This window comes from Bubalus bubalis, chromosome 13, assembly GCF_019923935.1.
Source record: "Bubalus bubalis isolate 160015118507 breed Murrah chromosome 13, NDDB_SH_1, whole genome shotgun sequence".
In the NCBI taxonomy this organism is placed as follows: domain Eukaryota; kingdom Metazoa; phylum Chordata; class Mammalia; order Artiodactyla; family Bovidae; genus Bubalus; species Bubalus bubalis.
This window is the reverse complement of record NC_059169.1, coordinates 72,393,585-72,420,506: the sequence shown is the minus strand read 5'-3', so window position 1 is coordinate 72,420,506 and position 26,922 is coordinate 72,393,585. Positions and strand designations below refer to the sequence as shown.

General features: G+C 40.9%; 1 long non-coding RNA gene across 4 annotated transcripts in view; it reads left to right on the top strand.

Moving 5' to 3' along the window:
* The window catches only part of LOC112578487, a 401,319-nt gene that overhangs the window by 237,290 nt on the left and 137,107 nt on the right, over positions 1 to 26,922 (top strand). Inside the window, exon 3 of one of the 4 annotated variants that reach the window (XR_006543822.2) lies at positions 14,694 to 14,843. The exons of the other annotated variants lie outside the window; for them this stretch is intronic. This is a non-coding gene — a long non-coding RNA (uncharacterized LOC112578487). The remainder of the gene's footprint in view (positions 1 to 14,693; positions 14,844 to 26,922) is intronic. 4 annotated transcript variants of the gene reach the window in all.

The window sequence follows — 26,922 nt, the reverse complement described above, 5'->3', positions numbered from 1 at the left end:
TTTTGTGCTATTTAAATTTTTTAACCATGCCATTTATTATTTTGATAAAATACTACATTTGTGTATTCATTCTTCAGATTTTCTCTTTGTCTGTCTTATGCTGGGACTTTTCTTTCATGAAACTCTTGCCCTAAGGCAGCCTCTGAATCTCCGTGGTCCTGTTCCCCTTTGAATAGTCCTCAAAGTCCTTAGATCTTTCTCTTATTCTTGGTGAAGTTAGTTCTTTCTTTTCCCCACAAGTGCCTCCCATTCAGCAAACAAAGAACCCATCTGGTACCAGAATCCACCCTTCCTGGAGGGCAGCAGGGAATTATCAATAACAAAGGCAACAAAAGATGCCAGAACTAAAATTTCTTGTCACAATTTTTTCTTTTTAACAATCAAAACTTGAAAGCCTCAATTGTCATGATAATCCTTGGAGCATTTGGAGATTGCTAATTGGCTAATCGGCTGCCCTGTTCACCTCAGTTATCTTTTTTCCCTGAAATCCTCTTTTCTTTAAGCTAAATGGTCTCCAGGTTTTCAACTCTTTGTCACAGGCTTCTTTAAACTCTTTGTCATATTCTGGAAACTTCTCGATCCCTATGTTTTCCTTTGGACAAATGTCTGTTGATCTCCTGTTCAATGGTTGGCTTCCAGGATGGAATGGAACACTCTCAATATCACACAGAAATACATGGGAGAGGATGGGCCAACCCCCTTCTTGGATTCAATGAATTCTTGGGTGGTTTTCTGACTATAAAATTAAATGCCCATTTTTATGTGGCTAAAGCAGTTACACTGCTAATTCCAGTTGTCTGGAGTGGATGCTTGTTGGGGAGTGAGTTTTGTGTGATACCTACCACATATTATTGGCGGGGGGTGGGGGGGGCAATGCATATTTGCTGATATAAGGGATGATACTCCTAAGAGAAGCAATGGGAGGTATAATTTTATAGACTGGTATCACTTTTGAGCCTCCTCCTTGTGTTAGTTTATTGCCTGATAATAATTACATCTTTATTTACTTCCTGAAATCCACTGACCCTAACAAACAGTTGTGAGGGTGTACTCCATTGAAGGGCTATCCCTTGTTGGCAGTGGGTAAGCTGATAGGTGCTAAGGCATCATGGATTTAGACGGAAAATGGGATTCACTATAAGCTAATAAAGGGTGACTGGCAGTTATGCTTCATTGTTGATCTCCAATTAGTGGCTTGGCACTACTTAGAAGGAGGACAGAAGAATGAGACGGAATGAAGTTTGTCAAAGGTAGATAGTCTAGGGACTTCCCTGGCTGCCCAGTGGCTAACACTGCATTGTCAGATTACATACTGTGAAGGAAATCATATTTTCTAAAAAAAAATGTAACATTAAATTGGTATCATCAACTTTAATCAGAATGTTTCTAGGAATTGTTAATATTTCTGTTAAAAATCTTAGAGTTGTGATCTTAGAATCTTGAAATTATTGAGCCATTTATGAAACTAACATTAGCTAACACTAGTTAAGCACACAATATGTGCCAGAAACTGCTTTTTTTAATGTATTCATTTAAAAAACAATTTTATTGGAGTATAGTTGACTTAAAATACGGTGTTAGTTTCAGGTGTACAACATACTGATTCAGTTATACATACAACACATATTCTTTTAATATAGATTATTACAGAATATTAAGTAGAGTTCTCTGTGCTATACAATAGGTCCTGTTGATTATGTACCAATATTTTATATAAAATAGTGTGTATGCATTAATCCCAAGCTTCTAATTTATACCCACCTACCTACTCCCCACTCCCCCCCCCACCCCATTTCCCTTTTGGGAAATCAAAATCTGTGAGTCTGTTTCTGCTTTGTAAATAAGTTTATATGTTATTTTAGTTGTGTTCTGGGTGTGGATTGGAGAATAATTTGAAGACATGAGAGAGAATGAGAGGGAAATAACATTTATTAGAGTGGGAGATACTGTTAGAACAGCAGGTCAGCTCAAGGGAGAACCGATGTTGAACAGGGGTCCTTAGTCCACTTTTATACCCAGGGTACAAGGAGTGGGATAGAGGTCTTGTGGATCATTTGTTGATTGGATGAGGCATGTATATGGGTGGGGAAAGAGTAGGGCAGATGCCTTCTCCCTATGGGGTAGGAGGGGAGACAGGTTATACTGTTCCATTAATAGTTACAACATGGGGGAGGGGAGGATGATAAAGGTCTGGTTTTTCCATTCCTGCATTCCAAGGCCCTCCTTGGTTTTATCTGCTCTTTCATCCTTGGGTCACCACAATTAAAAAAAATTATAATCCACATATGAGTGATATCATATGATATTTGTCCTTCTCTGACGTACTTCACTTACTATGATAACCTCCAGGTCCATTTATGTTGCTGCAAATGGTATTATTTCATTCTTTTTATCACTGAGTAATATTCCACTGTATTTATGTACCACATCTTCTGTATTCATTCCTCTGTTGATCAACATTTATGTTGCTTCCATTTTCTTGGCTTTTGTAGATAGTGCTGTAGTGAACACTGGGGTACAAGTATCTTTTTAAGCTATGGTTTTCTTTGGATATATGCCCAGGAGTGGGTCTGCTGGATCATATGGTAGTTATATTTTTAGTCTTTAATGGAACCTCCATTCTGTTCTCGGTAGTGGTTATACAGATTTACAATCCAACCATCTGTGCAGGAGGGTACCAGGAACTGTTTTAAGTCCTCCAGATATATACAGTCATCACCTCCTTAAAATCACTCTACAAGGTAGCACTATGATTATTTGCATTTTACTGATGAGGAATCCACAGTCTAGAGAATCACCGCATCTTTTCCAAGTCACACCAAAAGTAAGTAGAACAGGATTTGACTCCATGCCCTATGGTCAGTGCCCAAGTTCTTGGTCATCTGGTTGTACTTTCTTTCAAAGAAAAACTCTGAGGAACTATAGGGAATTGTTAATGAAACATTAAAAGACATTATAAAAGAGATCAAACAGGTGATTGGTTGAAATCACAGTCTTTGAAGATGAAGATAGAAAAGAACTCTGAAACCAGATTGGAAATCTGAAGAAAACTCAATACAAAGTAGAAAACCTCAATGTTCTGCTCAATATGAAAGATCCTAAGATAGAAATGTGGGTCACAGTTAAATCACTGCCATCAATAGGTTGCTTCTTCAGGAGATTGCTGATTATGTTTATAATGGAATGTGTAAGATATATACAAAACTAAAAGGCATTAATAAAAATCATTAGCCAATAAGATCTTCTAGAAGGGTATACAGTATGTTGGGAACAACAAAATATATATTTTTTTCTTCATTATTCACGGAAGAATTTTAGTTCTTCTATTATGAATTCTCCCCTCACCCACACGAATACAATAGCAATGCCTGGAAAGCTCATTAAGATAAATAGTAAACTGTAAAAATAAGAAGCTAAAAGTACTGGTGGTTTGGGGAAAAAAAGTTGACATGGATTAAGGAGACCCTGGATACGATAAGGTGGACCTGGTCTGCCCACGACTGGAATGCTGGGAAACTCTTTAGTCTCAGGCTAACCAGGATGGTGGTCCTAGCTAGGTCTGCTTTCATGAATTATAAACCTTGCAACAGCAGACAAATCCTGGAGCCTTTCTAATCCCACTCTGCTCATCTGTGAAGTGAGTCATCCCACCACCTAATCAGGTTGTGTGGGCAGACGTGCTGCTGGGTGCAAGCAGGGTGTGCTGTTGGGGGCCAGGCACAGTGAGGGGACCCTAAGTGTGGCATTCTGCTGTGTCACTACCCTTGTCCATAACACTTAAAATTCATGTGTAAATGCCTACATGTTACTCTCGTCTGTAGCTACCTACCAGTAGAGGCTGACATAGAGTTTGTGATCAGTAAACCATGTTGGATAAACAAATGGGTCAGGGACAAGTTGTCACAGTATGCATGTCTCTCTCTTCCTCCTCTGTTACCCCTACCCCTCTGCAGCATCTTTCTATATCATTCTCCACCCTCCACCCCTCCCCCAAAATTCTTAGTTTACCAATCCACGCCAAATGGGAGATAGGTGAGAGGTTCCTTGGAGACTAAGATGATAAAAGAAATCCTGGATCTGTGGGTTGGAGGTAGGTGGGGGGGCAGGGCATCACTCCCTTTTGTTGTTGTTGTTCTTGACTCAGCAAGTCCTGTCTGATTCTCTTGTGACCCCAAGGACTATAATCCGCCAGATTCCTTGTCCATGGGATTTGCCAGGCAAGAATACTGGAGTGGGTTGCCATTTCCTTCTCCAGGGGATCTTTCTGACCCAGGGATGGAACCCACATCTCCTGCATTGGCAGGTGGATTCTTTTGCACTGAGCCAGCAGGGAAGTCCCCATCATAGCCTTTACATGGGGTCTACTTCCACTAGTTCTGCTGCTGCTTTTGTGGATGCCATATGCTAAAAGTACATAGATTTTGGAGACTTTTTTTTAAGTGGTTGGATGATATTACTTGGTAGAGATGAGGATGTCAATGTAAATATTTACCACTTTACTGCATCTTGTTCCTGATTTTGTAAAACTGAGTATTCCTAGTCAATAAGAAAGAAGGTGGCGGGGGAGGCTGATTGATTTGAGGAAGAAATAAATGACTTACTTTAAGTGACCAGTAGAGCTAGGATTTGAATAATGCATTTTAAAATTACAGGGTTGAAGCTATGCACTAACACGTAAAGAGAATGATAGCAGTAATTTCACAAATGTCATGTGAGGGAACCGAAGCAATCAGTGGGGCGCAAGCACTCAGTGACCTGAATGCATGGCTTGTATTTGTATTTGCAAACCTGAGGATAATATAAATGTCTCTACTGAGGCAGTGTGACTATGCATTTATTTATCCTTATGGTAGAAGTACTCATATTTAAAGTCTTTAAGACCTATATTAATATGTGAGAATTTTGATCAGAGAAACTGTGCTTAAACACCATGAATATTCGTGCCTACTTCCTAGCTTAACACTCTCTCTCTTTGGCAGTAGGAGCTTCACTTATGGAAATATCACTATTTGACTTTGTAAATATCTCCTGTCAATAAGAATAGTTTTAAGAGGACTTAACTGTGAAGGAGAGACTTTATATCATGTACTGGGAAATTACATTAAGGAAACACAAGCCATACAGTTTAGATTTTGGAAAACAGATGTCACACACACATATAGAGCAGAGTTAAGCAAAAGAAAGCATTCCTTGTTAGGATCTCAAGGTGTCTCTTGGAACTCAGGGGCATCCAAGCAACCAGATTTCAGGAAAGTCTACCTCTGAAATCTGCTCAATCATCTTAGAAAAGGATGCTGTTAGTCGTAAGAGAACAGGTGAGAATGTGGGTATTTCGGTGTGGAGCCACCAAAGTTACTAGGAAAACATTAACTCAGATGAACAAATAAACCGCAAACACAAGATTCCTGGGTTTGAATCCATTCTGATTCTTCCTACAGGAAGCCCATTTGAAGAAAAAAAAAAAATTAAAAAAATAAATAGGAAAATCATATCACTTTGTCATTTCCCCAAATAGATTTTATTTTTTCTCTGAAGAACATTTTGCTGAAAATAAAATTTATTTCCTACACATGGTTTCCTGCAGCAAGTTCCATCAAATCATGAAAGTGAAATTATTACTATTATTTAGCATTGTGGCCTATTGTAGTAGCAGTGTGTTCACACATTTTAATGAAAACAACTCACCCTGAGAGTTTCTCATATCTACATGGCTTCCAATAACGTGAGGAATTATAGTCAAATAGGAATTTCTCATTGTAGAGGGGATATTAAAGTCATGTATGTAAGTTAGAGATGATGGTGACTCACACCAGGTGGTGGCCGTGGATGGTGAGAAGTGGTGGGATTCCAGATAAATCTGGAGGTAGGGCTAATAGATTAGATGGGTGGTGTGTAGGAAAGTAGTCACCAAGAACAGTTGCGAAATTTTGGACTTAAATACGGGAAGTTTGAGTTTCCTTTCGCTGAGAGAAGGCAGGCTGTGCTTGCAATAGGTGTTTGGTGGCTCTTAGTGGGAGGAGGTCACAGTTTTAGTTTTAGACATGAAAGTGTGTTAGTTGCTCAGTCATGTCTGACTCTTTGTGATCCCAAGGACTGTAGTCCACCAGGCTTCTCTGTCCACGGCAATCTCCAGGCAAGAATACTGGAATGGGTGGCCATTTGAAAGTATTAGCAAGTAGTCATACAAAACGTATTCATCTCCCTTTAATGCTCCTAAAAAATGCTACTGGAGAGAAAATCCATTAAAATGTAGGAAAGTCAAATGTGGAGACTTAATACTGACTAATTGAACAACAGCTACTTAGGGGATTAAGTGGATGCCATACTAATAAGGAATCAGATATATGTGAGGATGGTGCAGCTCTGTAGGATAGGTTTTAATTAGAAATTAAAAAAAAGAAACACTTATGTTCTCAATGCCTGTCTGCTACTTTACATAACATGCATTATTTATGCTGTCTATATATTGAAGTGTGCTGAAGAAATCTAGTGAGAGAAGTTAGTCATAAGAAGAATGTAGTACTGTTTCTTTACCTTGATAAAGAATGTTTCCTAGGGTATCATAGACAGGCTTACCTCTCTGCTCAGCTGCAATTAATTACGCTGACGATTTTTATTTAATGCTCCTTCTCTCCTGAAAAATCAATATCCATGACCATTAGTCTCCAAGTTGTTTTTATGAGAGGTTTTAGAGTCCATTAGCATGCAAATGAAAAGGAGTGATCCCACACTGGATATTTTAAGAATTAAGGGGCTTTTAAAAATTGTTTGCTTTTTCAGAAACAGTCACATTCAAGACACATCTCCAAGTGTTAGCAACATTTCTATTGGGTATTTGGAGAGCTGTTTCCTTTGGGTGACAGCAGAGAAAACAGCAGTTGGGAGGTAGATGAAAAACTGCTGGTCCGGGGGAACTTTGCAGGGGCAGGCAGGCAGCTGGGGTGGGGGCTGCAGGGCATGGGCCTGGGCAAGCTGTGAGGAGGAGGTGAGGCGAGATAGCAGAAAATGTTCTGGAAGGCAGAAGAGGCAAGCAAAAAAGGTGGGAACAAAGGTTGAGGGAAAGCTTCGCACCGTTAGTGGCCATGTTACTGAGAGTGGGGTCTGGCTGCTCACCACTCAAAAATCAATACCCGAGAGACAAGGTTGGTAGAGGGGAAAGTTTGCTTTATTTCAGAGATGGGCAACCAGGGTGGGGGCTGGAGCAGACTGGAGTCCACTGGCCACCCCTTCCATGACAATATCAGTGGGCAGGAGCTTGTGAGTGTGTATGCTCCTGTATGTTTGCACTGTATATTTTTAAATATTTTTATTGGAGTGTAGTTGATTTGCAATATTGTTAGTTTCAGGTGTACAGCAAAGTGACTGAGTTCAACATATATGGATATCGGCTCTCTTTTAGATTCTTTTCCCATATAGGTCATTACAGAAGTACAAGGAGGGGGTCTAGGTGCAGAAACAGCACGGTCAACCTGAAGGTCATCTTGAAATTGTTCATATAGTGGTCTGACCAGCATCATCTTGATTGTTTTAAGTAGAGTTAGTCTTCAGGCCCAGGGTTAGTTTTTCCTCAACTTCCTTGAGGCCAGTTTTCAGAACTGTGGTAGTTCCCTGCCTAATCCTAACTCTATGCCTGACCCTAACTTCTTTCACCTGGTGGGGTATCTTTGACAGTTGATATGAAAACGGCTCACAGGATATGGCTCAGAATGTTATCCATAGCCCTTGAGGAGGAACTAAATGTCCTTGAGTTTGCTTAATGACCAAACTATGATCCTTTGGTCTTGACTGCTTTCCTTTGCTTCTGCATTTTCTCACTTCTCTGATTAAACTTTTTCTTTGGCTAAAGTTTTTCTTCAAAGAACAGGTGGAGGACATGGTGAGGAAGGACCATTGGGTTGTGCTCCATTTCAGCCATACACCTTAGTATGGTTGAGATTCAGTTTGAATCGTTGGCCTACAGATGATACAAAGATTATTGCATGCAAAGCCATGGACTGTAGCCCCTCCAGGCTCCTCTGTCCATGGGATTCTCCAGGCAAGAATACTGGAGTTTGTTGCCAAGCCCTCCTCCAGGGGATCGTCCTGACACAGGAATGGAACCAGGGTCTCCTGCATCACAGGCAGATTCTTTACTGTCTGAGCCTCCAGGGAAGCCCACCAAGTCCCTAAGGGGTCCATAAATCTAACAAGATTGGGAACCTCTGGTCTTGGCTGTGGCTTAAGAGCCAGCTCCTTGCAGAAGAAGCAAGTTTTCCTGAGGATGCTCACATACTCCCTCACAGTTCATAACCATGGAGAAGGGGGCAGGAGCCCTGTGCCTGGGACTCTTCTTTTCCTAATAACCTGGAATATGGGGGGAAATTGGGGGAAAAAACAACCAAGAAAATAAATAAGACTAGAAGAGGAGCAAATCAAAAAGTGAGGCATGAAGAGAACCCACTCACTCTGCGGTCATGTTTCCTCTTTTCTGTCTCCATAGACCCCTGTCCTCTGCCATGTGTTCCCCAGTCTCTTCTTATCTCAGGCTTGTTTGTTGATTTGCTTAGGCTGTTACAGTGGAATTCTGTTTTTATTGAATTCTCAGCATGAAAACAATCCTTGCTGAAAAAAAAGTGGTATGCAAAACTGTCTCTTCCTTCGATACAAAGGATCTGAGGAGCTTCCATGAGGGAGACTAATCCCCTTGCTGGTCAGGAAGCAACAGTTAGAACTGGACATGGAAGAACAGACTGGTTCCAAATAGGAAAAGGAGTACGTCAAGGCTATATATTGTCACCCTGCTTATTTAACTTATATGCAGAGTATATCATGAGAAACGCTGGGCTGGAAGAAGCACAAGCTGGAATCAAGATTGCGGGGAGAAATATCAATAACCTCAGATATGCAGATGACACCACTTTATGGCAGAAAGTAAAGAGGAACTAAAGAGCCTTTTGATGAAAGTGAAAGAGGAGAGTGAAAAAGTTGGCTTAAAGCTCAACATTCCAAAAACGAAGATCATGGCATCTGGTCCCATCACTTCATGGGCAATAGATGGGGAAACAGTGGAAACAGTGTCAGACTTTACTTTTTTGGGCTCCAAAATCACTGCAGATGGTGACTGCAGCCATGAAATTAAAAGACGCTTACTCCTTGGAAGGAAAGTTATGACCAACCTAGATAGCATATTGAAAAGCAGAGACATTACTTTACCAACAAAGGTCTGTCTAGTCAAAGCTATGGTTTTTCCAGTAGTCATGTATGGATGTGAGAGTTGGACTGTGAAGAAAGCTGAGTGCCACAGAATTGATGCTTTTGAACTGTGGTGTTGGAGAAGACTCTTGAGAGTCCCTTGGACTGCAAGGAGATCAACCAGTCCATTCTAAAGGAGATCAGTCCTGGGTGTTCTTTGGAAGGAATGATGTTAAAGCTAAAACTCCAGTACTTTGGCCACCTCATGTGAAGAGTCGACTCATTGGAAAAGACTCTGATGCTGGGAGGGATTGGAGGCAGGAGGAGAAGGGGACGGCAGAGGATGAGATGGCTGGATGGTATCACTGACCCGATGGACATGAGTTTGAGTGAACTCTGGGAGTTGGTGATGGACAGGGAGGTCATGGGGTTGCAAAGAGTCAGACAGGACTGAGCAACTGAACTGAACTGGAGGTGAATGAGGCAAATGTTGTTTAAGCACCACTTGGCTGTTAGGCAGAATCCCAGGGATTAGGATCTGATATCCTTTGGGCCATCATTTAGCTCAACACAGTGAGTTTGTGAATTTGATTCTCAGAGGGGTTTCTTTCTGCAGTGGGCTGACCTCTGAGTTGGAGACAAACAGTGGTCGATTCCTTGGGGACCAAAGACCACCTCACTGGGCTGAGTGTGTGACAGCCTGGTGACTTTTCCTCCTCCTAAGGCCACACAGCTTTCTGTTTCACTGCATGTCCCCAGTGTTCCTCTGTTTTGAATTTCTATAGGAAGCACTTTCCTTGCAGAACAAATATGCTAGAGCCTAATAAGCAATTGAAGGGAAGCGGAATGCAACATAATGGCAAGAAATAGTCGAGACAGGCAACAGGGGAAGATAAGCGCCTCATGATGGAAGCCAGGACAGCACAGATCAAATACATTTAGAACCAGCAATAAAAATATGAGTCAGATCTCATGGAAACTGTTGGTTGTTTTGCCTTGATAAGGAGTGTTATCATAGCTGACACCTACTGAGTGCTACTTGCCAGGCACTGTCCTAAGCATTTAAAAGTATTCATTCACCTGATCCTTAGAAAATCTAAACAGATAATAATTATTTTAATTTTGTATGGGGAAACTGCAGAATCCCCTGTGGTGCAGTTGGTAAAGAATCTGCAATGGAGGCGATCTGGGTTTGATCTCTAGATCAGGAAGATCCCTTGGAGGAAGAACTGGCAACCCACTCCAGTATCCTTGCCTGGAAAATCCCATGGACAGAGGAGCCTGGTGGGCTACAGTACGTGGGGTCACAAAAGTCAATCACAACTTAGTGACTAAACCACCACCAGGGGGAAACTGAGGCACAGAGGAGTTAGTTAACTCACCCAGGATCACTAAGCCTGTAAGCAGGACTTTGATATGAGCTGAAGGAATGTAGTCTCAGAGAACCAGCACCCTTGACCTCAGTGCACCTATCATCTAGTTTTTTTCCTGTGTACCTTTGTTTGTTTTTTCTTTTCTGCTAAATTATACCTCTTTAGGGCCAAGAGTTTTGCAAACCAGGTACCAGCAGCCAGAGTGGCACTTATGCCCAGTGATGTATGTTCTGTGCCATCTGCAGGGCTGATTGATGCTCTTTTTGGTTTTATTTGTCACAAGGCTGCTGCAAAAAAGCAACGTGAATATCACGAATGAGAAGTCTGGGGCTAATAAGTGAAAGCTTTGCAAACAGCAATCCTGCAGCAAGGAACAGCCTCTGTAGCATTTGTGGTGTGTTTTGCCAGCTTTGGGATATGGCTTCAGGACTTTTGATGAAAGAGGTCCTGTGATGGAAGATGTGGCTTCATATACGGGTCACGTTTCATATCGGACTTTCAGAGCATGAATGAATGTTGACAGAGCTAGAAATAAATAATATTGATGCTTTCATCTAAGCTTCATCTCCATGTAAAGATTATTTTGAATAAAATTTTTGAAGAATGTAAATCTAGAGAAGCAAATTTTTTCTAAGGTGCATCTGGGTAAGGAGGGTTAGAGGATGCCAGGACAAAAGAGATAGATGCTAAAAACTGAGATGAGTTAGGTAGTTTGGACAAATAGAGTTAGATTTTATTTCCCTGAAAGGTCCAATTGAGCTGCCACCACAATGAAATGATTCATAAGGATATAGAAATGACGAAAGGAGCATCAGTAAGCCAATCACCCAGATGATCATGGTTCCACAGCTGAAGTTGTAGCAAAATGTGAGAAATATTTGGGTGATTTCTGTCTTTTAAGGGCCTGGGATATTCTGAACATGAACTCTTATCTGATAGCTGCATGAACTGTATTCTCACAGCAATATCAAATATAACTCTCAATCCCATGGGAGGAATAATAGCAGCATTATAACCAAAGGGAAAATAGGATCTCAGTGTGGATAAATGCTGTATTCTATTTTACCAAATGCTATATTCTATTAACCAGAGATAGTATAGGGTTGGGCTTCCCTGGTGGCTCAGCGGTAAAGAGCCGGCCTGCCAGTGCAGGAGATATAGGAGATGTGGATTTGATCCCTGGGTTGGGAAGATTTCCTGGAGAAGGAAATGGCAACACACTCCAGAATTCTTGCCTGGGAAACCCCATGGACAGAGAAGCCTGGAGGGCTATAGTCCATGGGGTTGTAAAGAGTTGGACCCAACTTAGCGATGAAACAACAAAAAGTATAGCATTGGCCAAAAATTTTATTCAGATTTTCCCATGAGACATAATGGAAAAACCCAAGTGGAGTTTTGGCCAACCCAGTCATAGGTCTAGGCAGTTAGACTCCTACCAGTCTCCAGGTTCTCTGTGCTTGGAGGGACCTCAGATGGTGACTGGATATATCAGAAGGATTCCTTGCCTTCTCTTCCCTCAGGGTTGTGTCTGAGACATATTCAAATGAGCCCTAGTTCCTGAACAGAGATTGAAAAGCACCAGCCTCAGGCTAATTCTAAATGCCTTCCCCAGCACTCAGTATCCCCATGATCCGTGTGTCCTATCTCCCACTCATTCTCTTCAATTTCTCTCTTACTTCAAAGTTGTTCTACATTTTTTTTTTCCCTAATCAAACTTTACTTCGGCATCATTTGCCCCATCACCCCCCCCCCTTTTTTTCTCACAACTTTCTCCTTTTATGAGAGTGTAGTTTGAAGCAAGGTGATACAGTACAGGCAACTTTCAAGCTGACAGCCTCTCTCAAGGAATTGACTTTAAAACCATGAAGAAGTTTTTGACTCGATCCCTACCTAGGACACTTGCAACTTTATCAGGCTTTTCTACTTCTAATCTGCAAGGCTTCTGAACCTGATTTTAGACTTGGTAACTATGTTGTCTACATATAACTTTGCTTTAAACTACATTTCCAAATAAAGCAGAAAGTCATGAGAAAAGGGGGACAGATATCTGAACATACTTGAATTAGGAAAAAGGGGGGAACAAATTTTGAGTCTTGAAAAATGAGAGAAGGTCTATTGTTTAGTCGCTAAGTTGTGTCCCGCTCTATGAGATTCTCCAGGCAAAAGTACTGGTGTGGGTAGCCATTTCCTTCTCCAGGGGATCGTCCCGACCCAAGGATCAAAATGTGTCTCCTGCATTGGTAGGTGGGTTCTTTACCAATGAGTCACCAGGAAAGCCTAGAGAAAGACTAGGTGATGGGAAAGACAGCTTATGATGACACCTGAATGCTGTATGATGGCATTTAGAATTTAGACTTGGTAACTATTATGCTGGTCTGGGCTTTTTTTTTTTTTTTCTGATTCTTCTTTTCTGTTCATTATTAATAGTTTTATTAATTTAATGCTTAACTAATGCTAGATTTTTAACTCTCTGAAATTAAGACATATAGATGAGCTGAGCCTGTATTTTCATAAAATATATTATACTCAAGAATGGATAAATCAGCCTGTGGATATTTACTGATTTAGATAAATGTTGAAAGCAAGCCCACAGTAGCCTTACAAGCAATGTGTCAGATTTGGTTCAGCCAGCCCAAAGTACCATGGCGAGGGCATCATATCCATATCCTGAGTCATCCCACACTGCCTACCTGCCCATCTCCCATCCTCCTGATCAACTTCATGTCTTTCCCAGCTCCTGCCTCAGACTATCTCCTAATTCTGATGGCTCATTGGTTATGCCTGTCTTCATCGTCTCAGCTTCCAGACAGCCAGATTGTCAAGTGGCCATAGGTGACCCTATCATTTGTCAAGCCCTGTACTACTACAACTACTACTTCCCAAAGGATATCTCAGACAGTTGATGCTGGACTCTGCTCAGTACCAATGTTCTGATAAAACTTAACTGAGCCACTGAAATTGCAATATGGGCAGACAGAGGCATAAGTGTATAGGTAGCTAAAACCAAGTTTCAGGACTTTAAAATAAGGACATAATAACCACTCCAGATCAAGTGTGCCTGTGTGTTTATATAAAATATCAGGAATTCAGGCTGATGCTAAGATGTTAGGAACTCCATCAAATATGCAAAGCTTGACTTCCTGGCTGACTTGCCATCATAAGAATATACAGTAAATTCCCAACATATGAACCTCCAAGTTGTGAACTTTGAAAGATGCAAACATGTGTCTGGTTCCAGCAAGGAACCAGGACCTGTGCCATCGATGTCAGGCATGAGCGAAATTGCAGCTTGCCCTCGGTCTCCTATTGCTGACCACCCCAAGGCTTTACCATCACCTGCCTCCTCTCCCTCCTCCAGTCAGTATCTCTTCTTGCCTGTTCCCTCGATGCCCCTGCTATGTGCCAGCTGTTGTACTACTGAACTTTTCAAGGTACTGTACTATAAGATTAAAAATGTGTTATTTTGTGTATTTTTTACGTACTATTTGTATGAAAAGTATCATAAACCTATTTCAGTACAGTACTATATGGGCTGCCCTGGTGGCTCAGATGGTAAAGAATCTGTCTGCAATGTGGGAGACCTAGGATTCATCCCTGGTTGAGAAGGTCCCCTGGAGAAGGGAACGGTTACTCACTCGTGTATTCTTGCCTGGAGAATTCCACAGACAGAGGAGTCTGGCGGGCTACAGTCTATGGCGTCGCAAAGAGTCGGACATGGTTGAGAGGCTTTCACTTCACCGTACTATATAGCCGATTATTGCAGTGGGGTACCTAGGCTTACTTTGTTGGACTTATGAACAAATTGAACTTACAAGCTCTCAGAACAGAACTTGTCTCTATGTAGGGGACTTACTATATACATTTTTAAGGATCTTTATTACCTGCATATATGCTAAATATTGCTTCTCCTTCCTTGGCTGACACTGCATGTCTGCTTTTTTCACTGATTATGAATTCAGCTCACCCAGCTTCCCAGTAGGCAGAGGCATAGCTACAATATTAACTCTGGCCCATAGGGAGCAGTGGGGAGGACCTGTGGCCGCTTAACAGATGGCTGGAGCCAGCTTTCAATTTCAGTTCCAACAAGGGCCTCAGGCATCACCTCTTGGGAAAGTGTTAAAACAAACTTTTACTATTTTGTGTTTTCAGCTGGGCATCTATCAAAGTTTATGATGTGCCCCACAGGAGTCAGTAAGAGCTGGCCCGGGCTGTGTGTGCTCTGCAGTGGCCTTCCCTTTCTGTGATCATCGCTGCTACAGAAGCCATTACCAGAATTTAGGAGTGAGGTGGTTTCTGGAGGTAAGAAGAATGCTGGCCTCAGTGCATGTGCTGATAACAGAGGCATGAGGAAAAAGGAAAACCACCATCCCAAAATACCAACCCCAGCATCCGGAAGACACTTTGAGTTGCTTTCTTTTGCATTACGCATATTTTCCACTGACACACAAATGATCTTGAAGTACAATGCATTCAGTATAAAATCATTCATTAGCTCCTTTCCTTGGGTACAGCGGATGGAGAGAAGCACCCTTAATTTGTAGGTCAAATTCTATGAACAGTTTACATGTTGAGCAAACTTTATGAATTATAAAACTTTTTACATACATGGCCTTATTTGCTTCTTAGTACAGTTATTCATTACAATTATTTACCAGGGCTTCCCTGGTAGCTCAGATGGTAAAGAATCTGCCTTCAATACAGGAGACTCAGGTTCAGTCCCTGGGTCAGGAAGATCCCCTGGAGAAGGAAATGGCAACCCGCTCCAGTATTCTTGCCTGGAGAATCCCATGGACAGAGGAGCCTGGAGGGTATGGTCCATGGGTTTGCAAAAAGTCAGATATGACTGAGCAACTGAGCACACACACAGGTCTCCAGGTTACTTAGAATTTCTGTCTAATGTAGCTACAAATCAGAGGTTCCCATGACAGGCTCCTCAGTTTTGATTAATTTGGTAGAATGACTCATAGGGCAGAGGGAAATATTTGCTTACCTTAACCAGTTTATTGAAGGACATGACGAAGGATCTACCTGATGAGATGCATATAGCGAGGTCTGGGAGGGTCTGGCTGGCAGGAGCCACTGTTCCTGTGGAGTTGGGATGCATCACTTGGAATGTGTTCACCAGTCTGGAAGTTCCTTGAACCTCGTGCTATTGGGATATTATGTAGACATATCACATAAGCACAATCCACGATTAACTCCATTTCCAGTCCCCCCTCCCTCTCTGAAGATGGGGATGGGGTTGAAAATTCATGGCTTGATCTTTCTGTTGACCAACCCCCAGTCCATCCAGCAGTCCCTCAAGGTCACTTCTCTTAAGAAGTTATAAATTCCAGGAGTTCTGTGCCAGGAACTTGAGGCAGAGAGCCATGTGTTTGTATATTTTCTCTTATCTCACAACCCTAAATCCCACAGGAAAGGGAGAGACAAGATTCAAATCTGGGTCTTCTGACCCCAGAGCTTTTGTTTTCTCTCTTTAGCCTAGGTGAAAATTTGGGGGAAAGAAGCAGAGGTCCAGAGCAAAGAAAAGTGTTTGAGGGGCTCATGGAGGCAGGGCCAGGGCATGGGAAAGGGGTCTGCAGGTCACTGGGAGCTGATTAGAGGGCAGTGAGCCCAGGGGAGAAGGGAGACCACAGCGAGATGGAATGCTCGTGTGTCTAGCAGTGGTGAACCCAGTGTTCAGAGAAATCCCTTCTTGTGCATAACACCTAAAGATTCTTGATCAGGTATTTTTAAACCATGTCTTTAAGTGCATGAGAGTACTATGTGTACATGAGGGGAGGGGCCAGGTGGTGAATAGCAGGGGGAAGCCAGTAACGAAGAGGAAGTATTAACCCAGAGAATTAAGTGGCATCACCACCAGCCTGTTTCCTGGGGGAAATCACTTCTCCCTTATAGTTGAGATTCTGGGTCTGAAAGTGCGGGTGCCTTGGAGATAGGTGATAATGCTTGGGACCCGAACAGATGCAAAGTTGGATTAAAGACTCATGTACAAGGCAGAGGCCACCGAAGGACAATAGTGAATAAGAAAAAATAGCTCGTCAGAAGGGAAATAATTTCCCTTGATCCCTGATACAAATCAGCCTTCACGTGAGCTTGAAGCTATAGGTCACAGTAACTGTGGTCAGAAACCAAAGCCCCAAACTAACCGTGGTCCCAGGTTGACAGGCTTCAGCTGCTTGACAGAAGCAAACTAAAAGCTTTTCCAAAGAAGGATGCTTTCAGACTGGGCAGGTTGCAAAAGAACTCTCACAAACTGAGCTCCAAGAAACAGAGGCTCACAATTAAAATCTCTAACAAGCGAGAAGATGAGCCACCCTTAATAAGAATCAACAGAAATGTACTGCCAATAAGTAATAGAATAAAACAGAATAAGACCTGCAGGGATGGTTGATATTGAAACTTTCAGAAACAAATTAAAAATAGATATGTTTTATGTAATTAAAGAAAGGAGGTATTTAAAAAAGGATGAGGTATTGAAAGTGTGTAGAAAAACCAGAGTATTAAAAATAACCAAGAATGTTAAAAAAGAACTATGAATTTCACATAAAAATTACAGTAACTGAAATTACAAACCTAAGGTTTGTGACACAGCTGGAAAGGAATTTGTGAGATAACTTATGTGAACCCATGGGTATATGTATTAAAAGCTACAGAAGGAAGTTATTAAAGAATATGTATAGAATAAGAACATTCACATCAATATTATTAATATGGATTCATATGGACTCATGTAAATATAACTTATTTTGATAAATCTTATTCAACTTTATTATATATCTTGTTTATATGTATATAAAATTATATAGATATGTTCAGTCATAACAATGACCAGGAAAAAGAGTAATCAACACAAAATTTATGATGGGAATGAGGATACATCTCGAATTTGAGAAGTATCAGATACTGAACTTTGAATACATTGGTTGTGATCTATTTTAGAATCTTGGTTGGAGGTAAATAGGTGTATTTAATTATTTTTTATGGTGATACCTTTTACACATAAAATTCTATTAGTTTAGGTGTACAACATAATGATTCAGTATTTGTACATATTGCATAATGATCGCCATAATGTTTAGTTATCATTAATCACCATACATGGTTACATTTTTTTCTTGTGACAAGAATTTTAAGATCTACTCTCTTAGCAATTTTTAAATATACAACACAGTATTATTAACTATAGTCACCATTCTGTATATTATCTCCCCAGGGCTTATTTTATGATTACAAGTTTGTGCCTTTTTAACTACCTTCTCCCATTTTGCTCACCTGCCAACCTCTGCCAACCACTAATCAATTCTCTGTATGTATGAGTCCATTTTTAAAAAAGATTCCATATAAGTGGAATCATACAGTATTTGTATATATATATAGTTGCTGTTCAGTTACTCAGTCATGTCTGATTCTTTGCAACCCGCTGGACTGCAGCAGGCCAGGCTTCCCTGTCCTTCACCATCTCCTGAAGCTTGCTCAAACTCAGGTCCGTTGAATCAGTGATGCCATCCAACTATCTTGTCTTCTGTCATCCCCTTCTCCTCCTACCCTCAATATTTCCAAGCATCAGGGTCTATTCTAATGAGTTGGCTCTTCTTATCAGGTGGCCAAAATATTGGAGCAGCAGTCTGTCCAATGAATATTCAGAAGTGATTTCCTTTAGGATGACTGGTTTAATCTCCTTGTTGTCCACGGGACTCTCAAGAGTCTTCTCCAACACCATGGTTCAAAAGCATAAATTCTTCAGTGCTCAGCCTTCTTTATGGTCCAATTCTTACATGACTACTGGAAAAAACCGTAGGTTTTAGATGGACCTTTGTTGGCAAATTAGCATCTCTACTTTTTAACATGCTGTCTAGGTTTGTCATAGCTTTTCTTCCAAGGAACAAGCATCTTTTAACTTCATGGCTGCAGTCACCAACTGCAGTGATTTTGGAGCCCAGGAAAATTAAGTCTGTCACTGTTTCCATTGTTTCCCCATCTATTTGCCATGAAGTGATGGGACTGGATGCCATGATCTTAGTTTTTGAATGCTGTGTTTTAAGCCAGCTTTTTCACTCTCTTCTTTCACTTTCATCGAGAGGCTCTTTAGTTCCTCTTCACTTTCTGCCATAACGGTGGTGTCATCTACGTATCTGAGGTTGTTGATATTTCTCCTTGCAATCTTGATTCCAGCTTGTGCTTCATATATATATAAGTGTACATATATAAGTAAATGTGTACATGTTATATATATGTATATGTGTGTACATATATAACTATATGCATATAAAAGTGAGATCATACAGTATTTGTCTTTCTCTGACTAATTTCACTTAGCATAATGTTTTAAGTTCCATCTATGTTGTAAAAATATGGCAGGATTTTCATCCTTTCTATGACCATATATTGATTATATTCTTTACAGCCAAAGATGGAGAAACTCTATACAGTCAACAAAACAAGACCAGGAGCTGACTGTGGCTCAGATCATGAACTCCTTATTGCCAAATTCAGACTGAAATTGAAGAAAGTAGGGAAAACCACTAGACCATTCAGGTATGACCTAAATCAAATCCCTTATGATTATACAGTGGAAGTGAGAAATAGATTTAAGGGACTAGATCTGATAGATAGAGTGCCTGATGAACTATGGACTGAGGTTTGTGACATTGTACAGGAGACAGGGATCAAGACCATCCCCATGGAAAAGAAATGAAAAAAGCAAAATGGCTGTCTGGGGAGGCCTTACAAATAGCTGTGAAAAGAAGAGAAACAAAAAGCAAAGGAGAAATGGAAAGATATAAGCATCTGAATGCAGAGTTCCAAAGAATAGCAAGGAGAGATAAGAAAGCCTTCCTCAGCGATCAATGCAAAGAAATAGAGGAAAACAACAGAATGGAAAAGACTAGAGATCTCTTCAAGAAAATTAGAGATACCAAGGGAACATTTCATGCAAAGATGGGCTCGATAAAGGACAGAAATGGTATGGACCTAACAGAAGCAGAAGATATTAAGAAGAGGTGGCAAGAATACACAGAAGAACTGTACAAAAAAGATCTTCACAACCCAGATAATCACGATGGTGTGATCACTCACCTAGAGCCAGACATCCTGGAATGTGAAGTCAAGTGGGCCTTAGAAAGCATCACTACAAACAAAGCTAGTGGGGGTGATGGAATTCCAGTTGAGCTATTTCAAATCCTGGAAGATGATGCTGTGAGAGTGCTGCACTCAATATGCCAGCAAATAGGGAAAACTCAGCAGTGGCCACAGGACTGGAAAAGGTCAGTTTTCATTCCAATCCCAAAGAAAAGCAATGCCAAAGAATGCTCAAACTACCGCACAATTGCACTCATCTCACATGCTAGTAAAGTTCAAAATTCTCCAAGCCAGGCTTCAGCAATACATGAACCATGAACTTCCAGATGTTCAAGCTGGTTTTAGAAAAGGCAGAGGAACCAGAGATCAAATTGCCAACATCCGCTGGGTCATCAAAAAAGCAAGAAAGTTCCAGAAAAACATCTATTTCTGCTTTATTGACTATGCCAAAGCCTTTGACTGTGTGGACCACAATAAACTGTGGAAAATTCTGAAAGAGATGGGAATACCAGACCACCGGACCTGCCTCTTGAGAAACCTATATGCAGGTCAGGAAGCAACAGTTAGAACTGGACATGGAACAACAGACTGGTTCCAAATAGGAAAAGGAGTACGTCAAGCCTATATATTGTCACCCTGTTTATTTAACTTATATGCAGAGTACATCATGAGAAATGCTGGACTGGAGGAAGCACAAGCTGGAATTGAGATTGCTGGGAGAGTATCAATAACCTCAGATATGCAGATGACACCACCTTTATGGCAGAAAGTGAAGAGGAACTAAAAAGCCTCTTGATGAAGGTGAAAGAGGAGAGTGAAAAAGTTGGCTTAAAGCTCAACCTTCAGAAAACGAAGATCATGGCATCTGGTCCCATCACTTCATGGGAAATAGATGGGGAAACAGTGGAAACAGGGTCAGACTTTATTTTTCTGGGCTCCAAAATTGCTGCGGATGGTGACTGCAGCCATGAAATTAAAAGACGCTTACTCCTTGGAAGGAAAGTTATGACCAACCTAGATAGCATATTGAAATGCAGAGACATTGCTTTGCCAACAAAGGTCCGTTTAGTCAAGGCTATGGTTTTTCCAATGGTCATATATGGATGTGAGAGTTGGACTGTGAAGAAGGCTGAGCGCTGAAGAATTGATGCTTTTGAACTGTGGTGTTGGAGAAGACTCTTGAGAGTCCCTTGGACTGCAAGGAGATCCAACCAGTCCATTCTGAAGGAGATCAGCCCTGGGATTTCTTTGGAAGGAATGATGCTAAAGCTGAAACTCCAGTACTCTGGCCACCTGATGTGAAGAGTTGACTCATTGGAAAACACTCTGATGCTGGGAGGGATTGGGGGCAGGAGGAGAAGGGGACGACAGAGGATGAGATGGCTGGATGGCATCACTGACTCAATGGATGTGAGTTTGAGTGAACTCCGGGAGTTGTTGATGGACAGGGAGGCCTGGCATGCTGTAATTCATGGGGTCGCAAAGTGTCGGACATGACTGAGCAACTGAACTGAACTGATGACCATATAATATGCCATTGTGTGTGTACACATATAAAGTATATATACATATATATATGTATATATACACCACATATTTTTTATCCATTCATCCATCAATAGATATTTTAGTGGTTTCCACATCTTGGCTGTTGTAAATAATGCTGCAGTGTCTATGGTGGTACAGATATTTTTCTGAGTTAGTATCCAAAGAAAAAGAGAACACTCAGAAGTAAAACTATTGGATTGTAATGTGGTTCTACTTTTAATTTTTTGAGAAATCTCTTATTTTTATAGTGGCAACACCAATTTACATTTCTGCCAACACTGCATGAGGGTTCCCTTTTTCCACATCCTCATCAAGACTTGGTATTTCTTTTCTTTTTCATAGTAGCTCTTCTGACAGGTATGGTCTTGATCTGCATTTCTTTGATGACTGGTGATGTAGAGTACATTTTCATATACCTGTTGGCCATCTGTGTGTCTTTTTTTGAAAAATGTTTATTCAGGTCTTCTGTCCATTTTTAAATCACATTAGATTTCTTTTTTGGTATTGAGTTATGTGAATTCTTTATATATTTTGGATATTAACCCATTTTCAGATTCACAGGTGGCAAACATTTTCTTCCCTTTGGTAGGCTGCCTTTTATTCTGCTAATGGTTTCCTTTGCTGTGCAGAAATTATGTAGTTTGATATGGTCCCATTGGTTTTTCACTTTCTGTATCAAATCCAAAAAAATCATCTCCAAGACCAATGTCAAGAAGCTTATTACCTGTATTTCTAGATGTTTCATAGTTTCAGTTCTTATGTTCAAGTCTTTGATCCATTTTGAGTTAATTTTTTGTGTGTGGTGTGATAGGGGTCCAATATCATTCTTTTGCCCAGTATCATACTGTTTTGGTTATTATAGCTTTTTAGTATAGTTTTCGGAGAAGGCAATGGCACCCCACTCTAGTACTCTTGCCTGGAAAATCCCATGGATGGAGGAGCCTGGTAGGCTGTAGTCCATGGGGTCGCAAAGAGTCGGACATGACTGAGCGACTTAACTTTCACTTTTCACTTTCATGCATTGGAGAAGGAAATGGCAACCCACTCCAGTGTTCTTGCCTGGAGAATCCCAGGGACGGGGAAGCCTGGTGGGCTGCCATCTATGGGGTCGCACAGAGTCGGACAGGACTGAACTGACTTAGTAGCAGTAGCAGCAGCAGTATAGTTTTAAATCCTGGGGTATAATACCTCCAGTTTTATTCTTTTTCAAGATATTTGGGGTATTTGATGGCTCCATACAACTATGATGAGACAACTATGCATATACATACATATATGTAAATTCTTAAAGTATCTTATACTTATCAATTAAGAGCAGACATTTAAAAAATGATCCATCCTAAAATAAGTGTTATTATAAAAGGTGTTAATTATCAAAGGAAATTTATATTCACAAAGTTGATATACTTACCTAAAAGTGTTAGATTCAGAACTAGGTCTATCTGGTTGCAAAGCCAGCTCCCTTTCTCCTGAGCCTGGCAGCATTCCACATAGCTCTATCTTGCTCAGTTTTGTGGTAGAAGTCATGAAGGGTGGAAATGACTGGGAGGGAGATGTGGGCTGTTCTCTCTGCATCCCAGCTCTTGTAACCTGCAATGTTCTTTGTGTGGAAAGCTCAGTTGGGGAGAGGTGAAACTTTCCATTCTGCTGCAAGAGGTTCAAGGCCTGTTCAAGGTTTGATCACTCATACAGAAGAACTGGGGCGTCTCATGTGGTTCCATCAAAATCAGAGAGGATCCAAACACTCAGGGTTCCAATCATATGCAATACCAGGCATTGGTCAAAGAATAAATACAACATAACTACATTTTTTGAAAAAATAAATGCTTTGAGCACTTCATAATGGTCTCCTCTGCATAAGATCAGAACATGTTTGAGCATGGGGGGAAAAAGCAGAGTGGGAAAAAATTGACAAAGGGAAAAAGGACAAGGAGTTTTATAAAACTGAATGAGAGGAAAGAAAATATGATTATGGGATTCATAATCCCATAATCAAATAGATCTAATCAAATAGATTCATTATTTTATCAAAATCCCATAATCAAATAGATCTAATCAAATAGATTCATTATTTTATCAAAGTACTAGTTCAACCCTATGTTTTGCTTCTTGTCTAAAAATGATTAATAATGTGAATGTATCTTGGTAATAATAATAATATGAACTTATAACTACTAGAGTTGATCTGGAAGTAATCTTATTGATCATCCATCCCAACCATCCTATTTTATAGAGGAGAAAACTGAGGCTCAGGACTTCATCAAGGTAGCACAGCTCCTGAGGATATGTCAAATAGGATGGGTGAGTGGGGAACGCAAAGTGGGAACTAGAATCCAGGGTTCTACTGACTCATCTACAACTTGCTTCCACTAATGAGAGAAAATGTCTGCTGATCACTTGGACTTTGGTCTTGAACGTCTTCCAGGAATGGAGGCCACATCACTCATTCCCCAACACAATCTGCCTTTTGCTAGCTGATCAGCCTGGATATAAATAGAAAGAGCCTGGGCCAGGCCCCATGCTGAATTTCTCCATTGCCTTTGAGATAAGAGTTATAATTACTGAGAGTACTGGGCCTATGTAGTAAATTAATTTCTACAATCCGTGAACAAACTGAATTCAGACTTTCAAGACCCCAGGTGACCCCTCAGTGTGGCTAAAACAAAGTCCCAAGGAAGCCAGGGAAGAGTTGGACCCAGAGTCCTTGGCACAGCACAGGTTTACCATCAACTTTGTAGCCACACGTCACTGGTGAGGAGGGCTATTTTTTTTGTTTGTTTGTTTGTTTTTTGTTTTGCTGACATATACAAGGTGAACATGCTTTCAAGATAGCCCTGCTGTGAATTACTTAATACTGAAAAATCTAATCACTGGTGACAGAGAATCCTAGGACAGTGATTTTCTGATTTGGCTTGGTAGCAGCTGCTTTGTTTGCAAGACTGTAATACATTATGTAGGTAACAAAATGCTGTTTATTCAAGTTTTCATCAAGAAATCCTTTTGTTTATACAGAACTCTTACCAAAGTTATCTCCCTACCCTACCACCCCATCTCCTCTCTGAAAAATAAACTTAATGTATTGTCTCTTAACTAGACATTTTAAGACAAAACCAATACTTTTATGTGGCCCATACTGCATATTTAAAGTAGCAGAAAAGGTGAGCAAGAAGCACTGACTTTATTTTCTTGAGATAAGTACCTAATTCTCTTCCCTGCTGGAAAGTTCAAACCCATTATTCCTGGGTTCCTGGTCCCCTGCGGCGGCTGGCACAGGGAGCTGAGGTTTCACATGTCCAGAGCTTTGGGGAAACCCTGCTATCAAAGGCATCAGTCTTTGATGGCTCACCCGCTGCCCTGGGTCACACACACACTTCCCGACTGCAGCCACTCTGGTTCCTGAGCCCTGCTCCACCTTCAAGAATATCTGGACCTGGAGATGGACCATAGTTTCATGACTTTTTGTTTTTTTTTGCTACTTCCCCAGAGGGGAATTTTCCCGAAAGTAGGACATCGTTCCTGCTGTTAGAGACCACAGAACTCTGTCTTTCTCAGATCTGAAGAACCTCTCCTCCCAGCCTTGCTGGGTGTCAAAGGCGTATTTTCTTTCTGCTCCTCTACAGGGAGCCACTGAGAAAAGACTGTGAAATGAGCTGGGAGGCAAACTTTGAGACAGGAAAAGCACAGTTTAATAGTGTAGTAAATCATCCTCCCATAATAATATCTTGTCTGTGAGTTGGGATTTTCCTTCTTTGAGAATTTTTTTTAAATTCCACAGAAGGAAATAAGGGTGAAATTGTTTTATATTCTATATGGAAAACAGAAGAGTGTGTGTGTATGCGAAATACATACTTACAGAGAGTACATATACACACACAGATTTGCAAGTATATATATATATATATACACACACACACACACACATAAGATGAATATACACACATATATACACACAAGATATATATACTATATATTCATATATTCATTGTGTCCACTGTATACATACACAAGTATATAGAAGATATATGCATACATACACCTAAGGTATATATATATTATATATAAACACATGATACACACATACACACGCACACATGTTGCATTTGTGTGTGAATGTTTGTATCCATTAGAGACAGTAATCCCTACCAAATTAGGAGAATTTATTTTATCTTTGTCTTTTCAATACAGTTGAAATCCTGAGTTCTATCATTTGTAAAATGAAACATAAATAATATCTGAAAATATCATTCTTCTTGCCACCTCAGTTTCCTTTCATTATTCCATTTTTCTTTTAAGTTTTGACCAGCTATACTTTTAATGTATGTACAGATGTGTTTGTTTATTCCTGTTGTAAAAATCTGCTTTTGACAGAAGTATTGGCCACAAACATTTGCTGTTTCCCTCAGTGGGAGTGGGGCGCTGTGATTTGGGTGGCAAGGTTTTATGTGCAGGGCTGTCTGTCAATGGGCTTAGAGGGGGCACGCTCCTGAGGAGTAAGATGGAAAAAAAAACTTGATGTCTAAGGTAAAGGAGAAATCCAGGGAGGGCACTGAAGGAAACAGGAAGTTTGAAAGACAGATTGGGTTGAGACAGGCAATTCTGATGGAGTAGAGTTTCATCTTGCGTTGTTGTTGTTCAGTTGCTCAGTCGTGTCCAGCTCTTAATGACCCCATGGAGTGCAACACTCCAGGCTTCCCTGTCCTTCACCATCTCCTGGAGCTCACTCAAATTCATGTCCATCAAGTTGGTGATGCCTTTAACGGTCTCATCTTCTGTTGTCCCCTTCTTCTCCTGCCCTCAATCTTTCCCAACATCAGGGTCTTTTTCAATGAGTGGACTCTGCACATCAGGTGGCCAGAGTATTGTAGCTTCAGCTTAAGCACCAGTCCTTCCAGTGAATATACAGGATTGATTTCCTTTAGGATTGACTGCTTTCATCTCCTTGCAGTCCAAGGGACTCTCAAGAGTCTTCTCCAACACCATGGTTCAAAAGCATCAATTCTTTGGCACTCAGCCTTTGTTATGGTTCAACACTCACATCCATGCATGACTACTGGAAATCCCATAGCTTTGACTACATGGACTTTTGTTGACAAAGTAATGTCTCTGCTTTGTAATACACTGTCTAGGTTTGTCATAGTTTTGCTTCCGAGGAGCAAGTGTCGTTTAACTTCATGGCTGCAGTCACCATCTGTAGTGATTTTGGAGCCCAGGAAAATAAACTCTGTCACTGTTTCCATTGTTTCCCCATCTATTTGCCATGAAGTGATGGGACTGGTTGCCATGATCTTAGTTTTCTGGATGTTGTGTTTTAAGCCAGCTTTTTCACTCCCCTCTTTCACTTTCATCAATCAAGAGGCTCTTCAGTTCCTCTTGGCTTTCTGCCATAAGGGTGGTGTCATCTGCAAATCTGAGGTTGTTGATATTTCTCCCAGCAATCTTGATTCCAGCTTGTGCTTCATCCAGCCCAGCATTTCGCATAAGTTAAATGAGCAGGGTGACAATACCTTGATGTACTCCTTTCCCAATTTGGAACCAGTCCGTTGTTCCATGTCTGGTTCTAACTGCTGCTTCTTGACCTGAATACAGATTTCTCAGGAGGTGGGTCAAATGCTCTGGTATTTCCATTTCTTGAAGAATTTTCCAGTTTGCTGTGATCCACACAGTCAAAAGCTTTAGTGTAGTCAATGAAGTAGCAGATGAGGAAACAGGGCTCCAAGAAGGGATGCGATGTAGTCAAGACCACACAGCT